Source organism: Bombina bombina, chromosome 8 (genome assembly GCF_027579735.1).
Source record: "Bombina bombina isolate aBomBom1 chromosome 8, aBomBom1.pri, whole genome shotgun sequence".
Classification (NCBI taxonomy): domain Eukaryota; kingdom Metazoa; phylum Chordata; class Amphibia; order Anura; family Bombinatoridae; genus Bombina; species Bombina bombina.
In genome coordinates, this window is record NC_069506.1 from 17160367 (window position 1) to 17174426 (window position 14060).

A 14060-nucleotide genomic window follows, 5' to 3' on the forward strand; every position below is an offset into this window, starting at 1 on the left:
ATACAGTACATACATACAGTACATAAATACAGTACATACATACATACATACAGTACATACAGTACATACATACAGTACATACATACAGTACATACAGTACATGCATACAGTACATACATACAGTACATACATACATACAGTACATACATACATACAGTACATACATACAGTACATACATACAGTACATACATACATACATACATACATACATACAGTACATACAGTACATACATACAGTACATACATACATACAGTACATACATACAGTACATACATACATACATACAGTACATACATACAGTACATACATACATACATACATACAGTACATACATACATACATAGAGTACATACAGTACATACATACAGTACATACATACAGTACATACATACATACAGTACATACATACAGTACATACATACATACATACAGTACATACATACAATACATACAGTACATACATACAGTACATACAGTACATACATACAGTACATACATACAGTACATACATACATACATACAGTACATACATACATACATTACATACATACAGTACATACATACAGTACATACATACATACATTACATACAGTACATACATACATACATACAGTACATACATACATACATACATACATACAGTACATACATACAGTACATACATACATACAGTACATACATACAGTACATACATACAGTACATACATACATACATACAGTACATACATACAGTACATACATACATACATACATACAGTACACACATACATACAGTACATACAGTACATACATACATACATACATACAGTACATACATACAGTACATACAGTAAATACATACATACATACATACAGTACATACATACATACAGTAAATACATACATACATACATACATACAGTACATACATACATACAGTACATACATACAGTACATACAGTAAATACATACAGTACATACATACAGTACATACATACAGTACATACAGTACATACATACATACGTACATACAGTACATACATACAGTACATACATACAGTACATACATACATACAGTACATACATACAGTACATACATACAGTACATACATACATACATACATACAGTACATACAGTACATACATACAGTACATATATACAGTACATACATACATACAGTACATACATACATACAGTACATACAGTACATACATACATACAGTACATACATACATACAGTACATACATACAGTACATACATACATACAGTACATACATACAGTACATACATACATACAGTACATACATACGTACATACATACATACAGTACATACATACATACAGTACATACATACATACAGTACATACATACATACATACAGTACATACATACATACATACAGTACATACATACATACAGTACATACATACATACAGTACATACATACATACATACAGTACATACATACATACAGTACATACATACATACATACATTCTATATTTACCTGTGTGTGTACTCTTCTGTAATCCATTGTGGGAAAGTACTGTGACTGTGTTGGCAGTCAGTGACACACAAAACAGTACTTTTCTATAATGGGTTACAGACAAGTACACACACAAGTAAAGTTTATATAAATCTCAAGACAGGCAGCACACACTTATTTAAAAAAAAAATCACCAGAGCATCACGCACTTACATTAAAGGGACAGTCTACCATAGAATTGTTATTGTTTTAAAAGATAGATAATCCCTTTATTACCCATTCCCCAGTTTTGCACAAACAACACAGTTAAAATTAAAAGTCCTATCTGAATAATGAAAGTTTAATTAATACTAGACTGTCCCTTTAAATTACAGTACTGCAGACTAGTCACTTTCTGGCTCTGCTCCTCATGTGCATGAAGTGGCGGGTTAAGGAGGAGTCTCTCTAACTAATGCTGCCTGTCTGCTAGAAGCACTGACAGAAGCAAGCTTGCAAGCAGCAGCCTATGAGCAGCAGCTTCAGACCGGTGTCCCCAATCACAAGACCATTCAATCTCACTCCTGCTTCACCTGACTGTACTTTCTCCATGCCCTCCCCAACAGTGTCCCTGGGCACTGACCATAGAACTTCTATGCGGTACCTGGGGGACCTGTTGGGGGAGCCATGGATTGCTCTCAATAGAATATTTTTTTACAGGGGGCCTGAGGTCGAGGGGTGTGTGCAGGGGCGGCCCTAAATGACAGCATGGAGCCCCTACCCAGAACACAAAATACTTCAAAGAAATGTACTATGCCACACAAACACACAGATATACAGTACATACACACACACACACACACACACACACACAAGGGTACATACAGATACCTTACATACATTCACACATACACTACTTCACCTACATCTCTAGGGATCATACATATACAGGTACACACATACATACACACAAACACATACAGACACATTACATACATACACTATCTACTTCACCTACATCTATAGGGATAATCACACACAAACATACTCAAAAGACACACTCATGTCTATAAAAAAATACACACACACACAGAGAGAAGCAGACGAAAACATCTGTAAATGTGGTTAAGGGTCTGGCATACATTTGCTTAATATCTTTGGCCTAGATTTGGAGTTTTGTCGGTAACGACCCGAAAAACTAACGCCGGCTTTTTTCTGGCCGCACCATAAAAATAACTCTGGTATCGAGAGTCCACATAAAGGCTGCGTTAGGCTCCAAAAAAGGAGCGTAGAGCATTTTTAACGCAGCTTCAACTCTCGATACCAGAGTTGCTTACGGACGCGGCCAGCCTCAAAAACGTGCTCGTGCACGATTCCCCCATAGGAAACAATGGGGCTGTTTGAGCTGAAAAAAACCCAAACACCTGCAAAAAAGCTGCGTTCAGCTCCTAACGCAGCCCCATTGTTTGCTATGCGGTAACCCTTCCTACGTCTGCACTTAACACTCTAACATGTACCCCGAGTCTAAACACCCCTAACCTTACACTTATTAACCCCTAATCTGCCGCCCCCGCTATCGCTGACCCCTGCATATTATTATTAACCCCTAATCTGCCGCTCCGTAAACTGCCGCTACTTACATTATCCCTATGTACCCCTAATCTGCTGCCCCTAACACCGCCGACCCCTATATTATATTTATTAACCCCTAATCTGCCCCCCTCAACGTCGCCTCCACCTGCCTACACTTATTAACCCCTAATCTGCCGACCGCAAAGCGCCGCCACCTACGTTATCCTTATGTACCCCTAATCTGCTGCCCCTAACACCGCCGACCCCTGTATTATATTTATTAACCCCTAATCTGCCCCCCTCAACGTCGCCTCCACCTGCCTACACTTATTAACCCCTAATCTGCCGACCGGACCTGAGCGCTACTATAATAAAGTTATTAACCCCTAATCCGCCTCACTAACCCTATCATAAATAGTATTAACCCCTAATCTGCCCTCCCTAACATCGCCGACACCTAACTTCAATTATTAACCCCTAATCTGCCGACCGAATCTCGCCGCTATTCTAATAAATGTATTAACCCCTAAAGCTAAGTCTAACCCTAATACTAACACCCCCCTAAGTTAAATATAATTTAAATCTAACTAAATTAATTAACTCTTATTAAATAAATGATTCCAATTTAAAGCTAAATACTTACCTGTAAAATAAATCCTAATATAGCTACAATATAAATTATAATTATATTATAGCTATTTTAGGATTTATATTTATTTTACAGGTAACTTTGTATTTATTTTAACCAGGTACAATAGCTATTAAATAGTTAAGAACTATTTAATAGCTAAAATAGTTAAAATAATTACAAATTTACCTGTAAAAGAAATCCTAACCTAAGTTACAAATAAACCAAACACTAGACTATCAATAAATTAATTAAATAAAATACCTACAATTATCTACAATTAAACCTAACACTACACTATCAATAAATTAATTAAATACAATTGCTACAAATAAATACAATTAAATAAACTAGCTAAAGTACAAAAAATAAAAAAGAACTAAGTTACAAAAAATAAAAAAATATTTACAAACATAAGAAAAATATTCCAACAATTTTAAACTAATTACACCTACTCTAAGCCCTCTAATAAAATAACAAAGCCCCCCAAAATAAAACAATGCCATACCCTATTCTAAATTACTAAAGTTCAAAGCTCTTTTACCTTACCAGCCCTGAACAGGACCCTTTGCGGGGCATGCCCCAAGAAATTCAGCTCTTTTGCCTGTAAAAAAAACCATACAATACCCCCCCCAACATTACAACCCACCACCCACATACCCCTAATCTAACCCAAACCCACCTTAAATAAACCTAACACTAAGCACCTGAAGATCATCCTACCTTGTCTTCACCATACCAGGTTCACCGATCGGTCCAGAAGAGCTCCTCCGATGTCCTGATCCAAGCCCAAGCGGGGGGCTGAAGAGGTCCATGATCCGGCTGAAGTCTTCATCCAAGCGGGCCAGAAGAGGTCTTCCATCCGATTGAAGTCTTCATCCAAGCGGCATCCATCCGGAGCGAAGCGGCAGCATCCTGAAGACCTCCACCGCGGAACATCCATCCTGGCCGACGACTGAACGACGAATGACGGTTCCTTTAAATGACGTCATCCAAGATGGCGTCCCTCGAATTCCGATTGGCTGATAGGATTCTATCAGCCAATCGGAATTAAGGTAGGAATATTCTGATTGGCTGATGGAATCAGCCAATCAGAATCAAGTTCAATCCGATTGGCTGATCCAATCAGCCAATCAGATTGAGCTTGCATTCTATTGGCTGATCGGAACAGCCAATAGAATGCAAGCTCAATCTGATTGGCTGATCGGATCAGCCAATCGGATTGAACTTGATTCTGATTGGCTGATTCCATCAGCCAATCAGAATATTCCTACCTTAATTCCGATTGGCTGATAGAATCCTATCAGCCAATCGGAATTCGAGGGACGCCATCTTGGATGACGTCATTTAAAGGAACCGTCATTCGTCGTTCAGTCGTCGGCCAGGATGGATGTTCCGCGGTGGAGGTCTTCAGGATGCTGCCGCTTCGCTCCGGATGGATGCCGCTTGGATGAAGACTTCAATCGGATGGAAGACCTCTTCTGGCCCGCTTGGATGAAGATTTCAGCCGGATCATGGACCTCTTCAGCCCCCCGCTTGGGCTTGGATCAGGACATCGGAGGAGCTCTTCTGGACCGATCAGTGAACCTGGTATGGTGAAGACAAGGTAGGATGATCTTCAGGGGCTTAGTGTTAGGTTTATTTAAGGGGGGTTTGGGTTAGATTAGGGGTATGTGGGTGGTGGGTTGTAATGTTGGGGGGGGGTATTGTATGGTTTTTTTTACAGGCAAAAGAGCTGAATTTCTTGGGGCATGCCCCGCAAAGGGCCCTGTTCAGGGCTGGTAAGGTAAAAGAGCTTTGAACTTTAGTAATTTAGAATAGGGTAGGGCATTTTTTTATTTTGGGGGGCTTTGTTATTTTATTAGGGGGCTTAGAGTAGGTGTAATTAGTTTAAATTGTTGTAATATTTTTCTTATGTTTGTAAATATTTTTTTATTTTTTGTAACTTAGTTCTTTTTTATTTTTTGTACTTTAGCTAGTTTATTTAATTGTATTTATTTGTAGCAATTGTATTTAATTAATTTATTGATAGTGTAGTGTTAGGTTTAATTGTAGATAATTGTAGGTATTTTATTTAATTAATTTATTGATAGTCTAGCGTTAGGTTTATTTGTAACTTACGTTAGGATTTCTTTTACAGGTAAATTTGTAATTATTTTAACTATTTTAGCTATTAAATAGTTCTTAACTATTTAATAGCTATTGTACCTGGTTAAAATAAATACAAAGTTACCTGTAAAATAAATATAAATCCTAAAATAGCTATAATATAATTATAATTTATATTGTAGTTATATTAGGATTTATTTTACAGGTAAGTATTTAGCTTTAAATTGGAATAATTTATTTAATAAGAGTTAATTAATTTCGTTAGATTTAAATTATATTTAACTTAGGGGGGTGTTAGTATTAGGGTTAGACTTAGCTTTAGGGGTTAATACATTTATTAGAATAGCGGCGAGATTCGGTCGGCAGATTAGGGGTTAATAATTGAAGTTAGGTGTCGGCGATGTTAGGGAGGGCAGATTAGGGGTTAATACTATTTATGATAGGGTTAGTGAGGCGGATTAGGGGTTAATAACTTTATTATAGTAGCGCTCAGGTCCGGTCGGCAGATTAGGGGTTAATAAGTGTAGGCGACGTTGAGGGGGGCAGATTAGGGGTTAATAAATATAATACAGGGGTCGGCAGTGTTAGGGGCAGCAGATTAGGGGTACATAAGGATAACGTAGGTGGCGGCGCTTTGCGGTCGGCAGATTAGGGGTTAATAAGTGTAGGCAGGTGGAGGCGACGTTGAGGGGGGCAGATTAGGGGTTAATAAATATAATACAGGGGTCGGCGGTGTTAGGGGCAGCAGATTAGGGGTACATAAGGATAACGTAGGTGGCGGTCGGCAGATTAGGGGTTAAAAAAATTTTTTCGAGTGTCGGCGATGTGGGGGGACCTCGGTTTAGGGGTACATAGGTAGTTTATGGGTGTTAGTGTACTTTAGAGCACAGTAGTTAAGAGCTTTATAAACCGGCGTTAGCCCAGAAAGCTCTTAACTACTGACTTTTTTCCTGCGGCTGGAGTTTTGTCGTTAGATGTCTAACGCTCACTTCAGAAACGACTCTAAATACCGGAGTTAGAAAAATCCCATTGAAAAGATAGGATACGCAATTTACGTAAAGGGGATCTGCGGTATGGAAAAGTCGCGGCTGGAAAGTGAGCATTAGACCCTATTTTGAGTGACTCCAAATACCGGCGGTAGCCTAAAACCAGCGTTAGGAGCCTCTAACGCTGGTTTTCACGGCTAACGCCAAACTCTAAATCTAGGCCTTTGTTTTTTCCCTGCACCTTAAATCCTTGTTGAGATCTTAATTTAAAACCTAAACAAACAATTGAAGAAAAAAATAACAACGAAAAAAGGATACTAACAACAGGTCAAAAAGACACTGACAGCAGCACTGAAATGGAATAGGACTCACTGATATTTACACTGATGGCACAGGGATATGGCTCACTCACAGCAGAAGTGGCACAGGAATATGGCTCACTCACAGCAGAAGTGGTACAGGAATATGGCTCACTCACAGCAGAAGTGGTACAGGGATATGGCTCACTCACAGCAGAAGTGGTACAGAGATACGGCTCACTCACAGCAGAAGTGGTACAGGGATATGGCTCACTCACAGCAGTAGTGGTACAGGGATACGGCTCACTCACAGCAGAAGTGGTACAGGGATACGGCTCACTCACAGCAGAAGTGGTACAGGGATACGGCTCACTCACAGCAGAAGTGGTACAGGAATATCGCTCACTCATAGCAGAAGTGGTACAGGAATATGGCTCACAGCAGAAGTGGTACAGAAATATGGCTCACTCACAGCAGAAGTGGTACAGGGATACGGCTCACTCACAGCAGAAGTGGTACAGGGATACAGCTCACTCACAGCAGAAGTGGTACAGGGATATGGCTCACTCACAGCAGAAGTGGTACAGGGATATGGCTCACTCACAGCAGAAGTGGTACAGGGATATAGCTCACTCACAGCAGAAGTGGTACAGGGATACGGCTCACTCACAGCAGAAGTGGTACAGGAATATGGCTCACTCACAGCAGAAGTGGTACAGGAATATGGCTCACTCACAGCAGAAGTGGTACAGGGATACGGCTCACTCACAGAAGAAGTGGTACAGGTATACGGCTCACTCACAGCAGAAGTGGTACAGGGATACGGCTCACTCACAGCAGAAGTGGTACAGGGATATGGCTCACTCACAGCAGAAGTGGTACAGGGATACGGCTCACTCACAGCAGAAGTGGTACAGGGATACGGCTCTCTCACAGCAGAAGTGGTACAGGGATACGGCTCACTCACAGCAGAAGTGGTACAGGAATATGGCTCACTCACAGCAGAAGTGGTACAGGGATACGGCTCACTCACAGCAGAAGTGGTACAGGAATGCTGACAGCAACACTGAGCACTGACACAGGGTAAGGCTCACAGACACTAGCAGTGGCAAAGGAGTCGGGCATACTGACACCAGCATTGGTGCAGGAGCAGGGCTTGCTGACAGTAATACTGATGACTGACACTTTGTAGAACACACTGACAAAAGTGGAATGCCGCAGAGCACACTGTTTTCATAAAAAAAAAAAAAAACAGGAGTGCAACAGCCCCTGAATATGATGATATGTATTATTTAAAGGAATACTGGGCAGAATATAATAAGAAAAAAAAAACAATAACCATTACCTCTTGCAAATAACTGCAGTGTCAGCTTGAGGGATGAACAGTTTTAAAGTAACTACATTTTTTTTTTTTAATATTTTTTATTGAGGTTTTGCAGATCAAACATAAAACATAATACAACTTTTTGATGAAAGAAAAAGATACTAACAAAGTAGAGCAAAACATTTCAGCAGATACATAAAACATTGATGAAAGGCTAATGAAACCTCGTTTTTTTAATAAGATAGCATAAGTGACTGACCAATTGGGAACACAGATTTAGGCCCAATGGGCCATAATTATATAAAAAAAAAGATAACTGATGGTCAGGTGGGCAGCTCTTTAGGAGCTTCAAGAAGAGAAGGAATACTTATATAGTAAGGGGAAGGGGGAAATTCAGCGGGTGAGCACCGCTATATATATGAGGGTGGAGGGCGGAGCCATATATATATATGAGGGAAAGGGTGGAGGGCGGAGCCATATATATATATGAGGGAAAGGGTGGAGGGCGGAGCCATATATATATATATATATGAGGGAAAGGGTGGAGGGCGGAGCCATATATATATATGGGTAGACTAAGGAACATGGCGGGATCTCTAAAAAAAATTTTTTTATCTGTAGGATAAGATGACGTTACAAATCATATGGTGTTTGGCAACTTGACACACTTGTGGGCATGAAAGAGGGTATATAAACTATGTGTTGATAGAACTATAGACTTATATGAAAAAAAAAACATAACTTAGTCAAGAAGCACTAGACAATGCATGTACTCTTACTAAACAATAAGGGCATCATAAAGCTCTGTTGTAAGCAAGTAGCCATAGTCTCTAGTTGTAGGCAAGAACACAACACATAAACAATAAGCAAAACCATAGTAGGTACATAACATTTCTTAGCTCTCTCTATATAATAACTTTTACAGCAGAGTAACCCCTAGTCTAACACTGACCTGCCAGATAAAACCTGACACATAATCCTACAAGTTTGCTCAGTATTCATACATCAAAACAGTTGATGGGTTATGGATTGCTCAGGTTACCATAAAATTCGTCAGATAAAGGTAGCATAGCCAGCAAGAATGCAAATAGTAGTAGAGGGTCTATCAGGTATAGATATATAGCTGTAGTTCAGTAGGAGAGTATCACTACGTGCATTGTGGTATAGAAGTATTTATCATAACCTATAAGCAGCTATGGTAGTCTATAGGATATCTATACTAATAGCCAATAAAACTCCTTCAGATGGAATAACTGTGTGCATAAATTTCTTCAAATTTTAACATTAAGAGGACTGGGTGTATGAGGCATACTAAACAGACAAAATTAGAGCCTGTTGTCTCAGGTTGCTACAAGACTACCCCCCTCCCTGCTAGCTGAAGGAAAAGGAGGAAATATGCTTTTATGTGTATATAGGGAGAGAGGGGGGGGGGAGAATAAGAGTTAGCTTTGTACATTAGATTGAAAACTTCACTCCACAATTACTGGACAAAATGTGAGACACTCAGTTGATAGGTTGATTACACTCTCTATAGGTCCATAGACAGAGCACAACAAGTACATATATCCTAGACTAATGGAATCTAGAGCTCAATGAATGGTAGTCATGGAAGAAAGATAGCCTCTGGACACTACCCCTATTTATATACAGCAAGTAGTAACATCCTGGGTTATCGTTAGTGCTTTAAGGAAAAAACAAAGTTTAACATTAACAACAGGTGGTGTAATGAACTATAGACTGATAATAGTCAGGAGAAAGTTGTCAAACTATACTATAAGGGCAAGTCTCATCATTCGTTGTCATCCATGCTATACAGAGTACAATTGGTGCATGAAGCCGTAGCACAAAAATAGCTATGACCATAGTGTGATCCAGCACTAGCAAGTGTTACAATAAGAGTGCGTAGTGATTGCTATGGCCTAGCCCATGAGATTATTAGCCAAACATGAGAAAGCACATTATAACGGCCTAATAGGTAGTTAGGAACTTTTAACAGGTCTATATGTACAACAGTGCACCAAAACGATATACAACCATGTTATGTTAAAGGATATAGAACAGTCACCAGTATTCAAATATGTTTAGTTTATCTCATATGCTGGTCTAAAGGGTGTAGCGAGAGTTAATTAAACATTCAACTTATTTATGTAAAACAAAGCACTCACACATTATCTATACAACAACAAGCTCTTTAGATATAAGGGGCATATATTAGAATCCTGCTGTACTGGGGTGACCTGATAAAGATATTTAAAAAGCTAAGTGTAGTCTTCCATTAGGAGGAGCTCTCATATGACAGTTCCAGGCTACAATAACCCAATCGAATGTGTTAGCCAAATAGCGGTCTCTTTTCCAGGCTAAACAGGAGATAATGGAGTAGTCCATATGAGTTGTAGAGAATAGCAGCGCTGGGCAAATTGCAGCGCAACTAAACCAAGTTCAGGAGTGTATCGAGGGCCATAATCCAATCTTTTTTAGCAGTCACAGAAAGTAGACACTGGACATACCATCTTTTTAGCCAATACCTCTCCTGAGGTCATAGAGGTCAGCAGACTTCGTCAATAGCCATGATATCTCATAGGCGCACCTTCTTTTAGCTGCAATATCCGACATCTTTGTCTTGTCAGAGTTTAATGTAGGGACGCCCTCTACTAACTCAGATGGAGTCGCGCAAACCTTTGATGGCGATCTTAGGTTAGTAAAGTGGACAGTCTCCATCCTGTCCACTTGCGGTACAGCGTCGGGATGAGCGGTGGGTAGAGAGGGGTTAACAGCATCTCCCAGGGCTCCAATGGTGCGGTCAGATTGGCACTTCAGTTCCAAGGGTCCTCTGCAACTAGTATGCTCTAGAGAGTCGGCCCCGCACTGCCGAAATCCGTCCTCAGCGATTGCTCCTGTAGTAGGTAAAACAGTTGCTATCGCAAAGGTCTGCTCAGGCTTAACTGGGTTCTCACCTATTACTATGGGCTGGTTTGGCACATCACTGTCAGTTGGCTGCAACAGCGTTGTGATTTCAGCAAAGTTCTCATCCATCCGCCATGCCAGATTTTTTAGCAGAGACAGCACCATAGCATGCGAGTCAGTCAGAGATGTCAGTGCCATTTTCGTAGATGCAGTCAGGTTCATAAATTAGATTAATATGAAGGTAGTTTGGACTACAAGCTATTATGAGGCATTTAAGAGTCGTAGTTGAGCTCTGTGTCCTCGTGGCAGTTTCAAAAGACGCAGTTTGAAGTAGAAGTTCACTCTCACTTCTGAATCGAAATCTTTGTTCAGTTTCAAACATGGACTTGTAGGAGTCTTCTTCAGGCACTTTTCGAGTGTAGCAAATATTATCAGATATTATCAATTATCCCCCAATATTAGCATTAAGAGCCAGAGCTCTTACTATATGCATCCAGCAAGCTTGGCAGTTGGCTCCGCCCCCCAAGTAACTACATTTTTAATCATTTATGATGTAACTTTCCAGACACCTCAATACAATGACTGTGCATGTTGCAGTGCACACTGATGCCCCTGCCGAATTTGCAATCTCTTTTAGACCCATCAGTGTCTTTGAAAAGTTGTTTCATGGCTGAGTGCATCCTATATAAGCTTTCTAGTATTGCAGTTGTTTATTTATTTATCAGCCCTTACAAACCCCAAGAAAATGGTCTTTATTTTTAATCTGATATTTTCTTTGATATTTTGTAATAATAACCCTTATTTGTGGCAACCCACACTGTACACTAATTCCTGAGTTAGTGTGTGGGAGGATATATTTGAATTGTGATTAAATTAAAGTTGAAAAGGGCTCATCAACCATCATTAAAGGGACATAAAACATTTTTTTTTTAGTACATATATATTGTTACCTGCATGATATATGATAAGAAAATGGTCTTTATTTTTAATCTATTTTCTTTGATATTTTGTAATAATAAACCTTATTTGTGGCAACCCACACTGTACACTGTGGGAGGATACATTTGGGAGGATACATTTGAATACCCCCCCCCCTGTAAGAGGTGGAACTAAAGCAGATACAGAAACGTATCAGAGGGACAGGCAAGCAGAAGGGAGCGAGAAGCTTTAGAGGAAGAGCTCTGTGGTTGTTAAGAAAGCAGGAAACAGCAGAAAGTTACAAATAAATAAACAGGGATATTCTGCTGGTTACCGGATTCCTTAGCACCATGGCACATCCCTTATGAGAAGGCTGCAGATAAGAGATTGGAGCATTGGGCTTAAAGGGACAGTAAACACCTTGTAAGTACAATATGTTTCTGTTGTGTTGCTATAAAATAACATAATCAGCCAAGTCTAAACATTTTAAAACAAAGTATCACCCTTTTTTCATGCAACTGATCTTCTATAACTAAACCACCATTTCAGAGTATACTGCCATGTGCAAGATCACAGACTATTCCCATCTATGCTGGAATAGTTGTAGTGATGTCTAAAAGGCCATTCCGAGGCTTTATCAAGTGCCTTGAGGCGTCGAATTTGAAAAGGTGTTGAGAAGGGAAAATGAATTGTGCTAACCAATAACTTTTCAGCCCTATAATAAAGATGCAGCTTTGAACGAGGATCCAAAAACACAATTGTGGGTGAGAGAGAGAGACCCTAAAAACTTTTGTGATTGTGTCAAACTGAAGAGAGTGGCCCTTTCAGTAAATAAAAAAAAAAAGCTTCAGCCGATAGATATGATTGACCCCTATCTGTGTGCTGTGTACTTTCCCTCTATAAGATGCTTTCTTATTATTTTTTAACTTTAATAAATCTGGGGTCTGTACAATTCCCGCTTATTTTTTATATATTTCTTTTTTTTTTTTTACTTAATATTTCCATGTTGCAGCTGTGGCATTTGTCTGTAGGGCACAAAAAACTTGAGAAACATTGATGTATATGACAATATAAATAGGTTATTCCTGTAATGTGTGATTTTTTAAAAGTGTGAACAAGTAATTTTAAAGTAATTAGTATATATAGTACAAGATGTGATTATATTGGGTTGGAGAAATGTAAGCATGCAAACCAGATTATTCCTGTTGTGTACAAACACGCCTTTTTAATGTGACAATATGTAAAACACATTCACACTGATTTCTTGTCTGTCTCACTCACTGTGTTTAGTTATTTCAGTAAAGAAAGGGTTACCTATTGAATGCTTATTTTACCTTAATCAAGTAAGTGCGTTTTTAACACATTGTAGAATGGTTTACATGCAGAGAATGTGTAGAATTAACTCTTTGAGTTCTGTGACACTACAGACATACACTGTCAGAAAAAAAGGGTACGGTTGGGGTCAGTTTGTGAACACTTAGGGTAAAACTGCTGTGATAGTAGGGTAGTAGATTCAGGAGTAATTTGAGGAAGCTTCTTTACAGAAAGAGTGATTGATTTATGGAATAAACTTCCTCAAGAGGTAGTAATGACAAACACTGTGGGGGACTTTAAAAATGCCTGGGACAAGCATAAGGCTATCCTACAAACTAGATAAGTTTATACTGTTAGGTAAGGTCGGGCAGACTTGCTGGGCCTATGGCTCTTATCTGCCGTCAATATCTATGTTTCTATGTTTCTACGTGATTGTACCCTCAATGGATCATAACTACACCTTAAGGAACTAATATGTACCATTTAGTGGTAAATATGGTACAAATATGTTTCCAACTGTCAAAGGGTCCATGTATGTACCATTTAATCCCCCCAAAAAGG

General features: G+C 39.3%; 1 protein-coding gene across 3 annotated transcripts in view; it reads left to right on the forward strand.

Annotated features, from left to right (window-relative positions):
- LOC128638278 (uncharacterized) overlaps positions 1–14060 on the forward strand; it is a 332607-nt gene that overhangs the window by 248031 nt on the left and 70516 nt on the right. For 2 of the 3 annotated variants that reach the window (XM_053690145.1, XM_053690148.1), the window contains exon 1: positions 12364–12608. The exons of the other annotated variant lie outside the window; for it this stretch is intronic. The gene's annotated coding sequence lies outside the window, so the exon portion shown is untranslated. Of the gene's footprint in view, positions 1–12363; positions 12609–14060 lie in introns of those variants that run through there. 3 annotated transcript variants of the gene reach the window in all.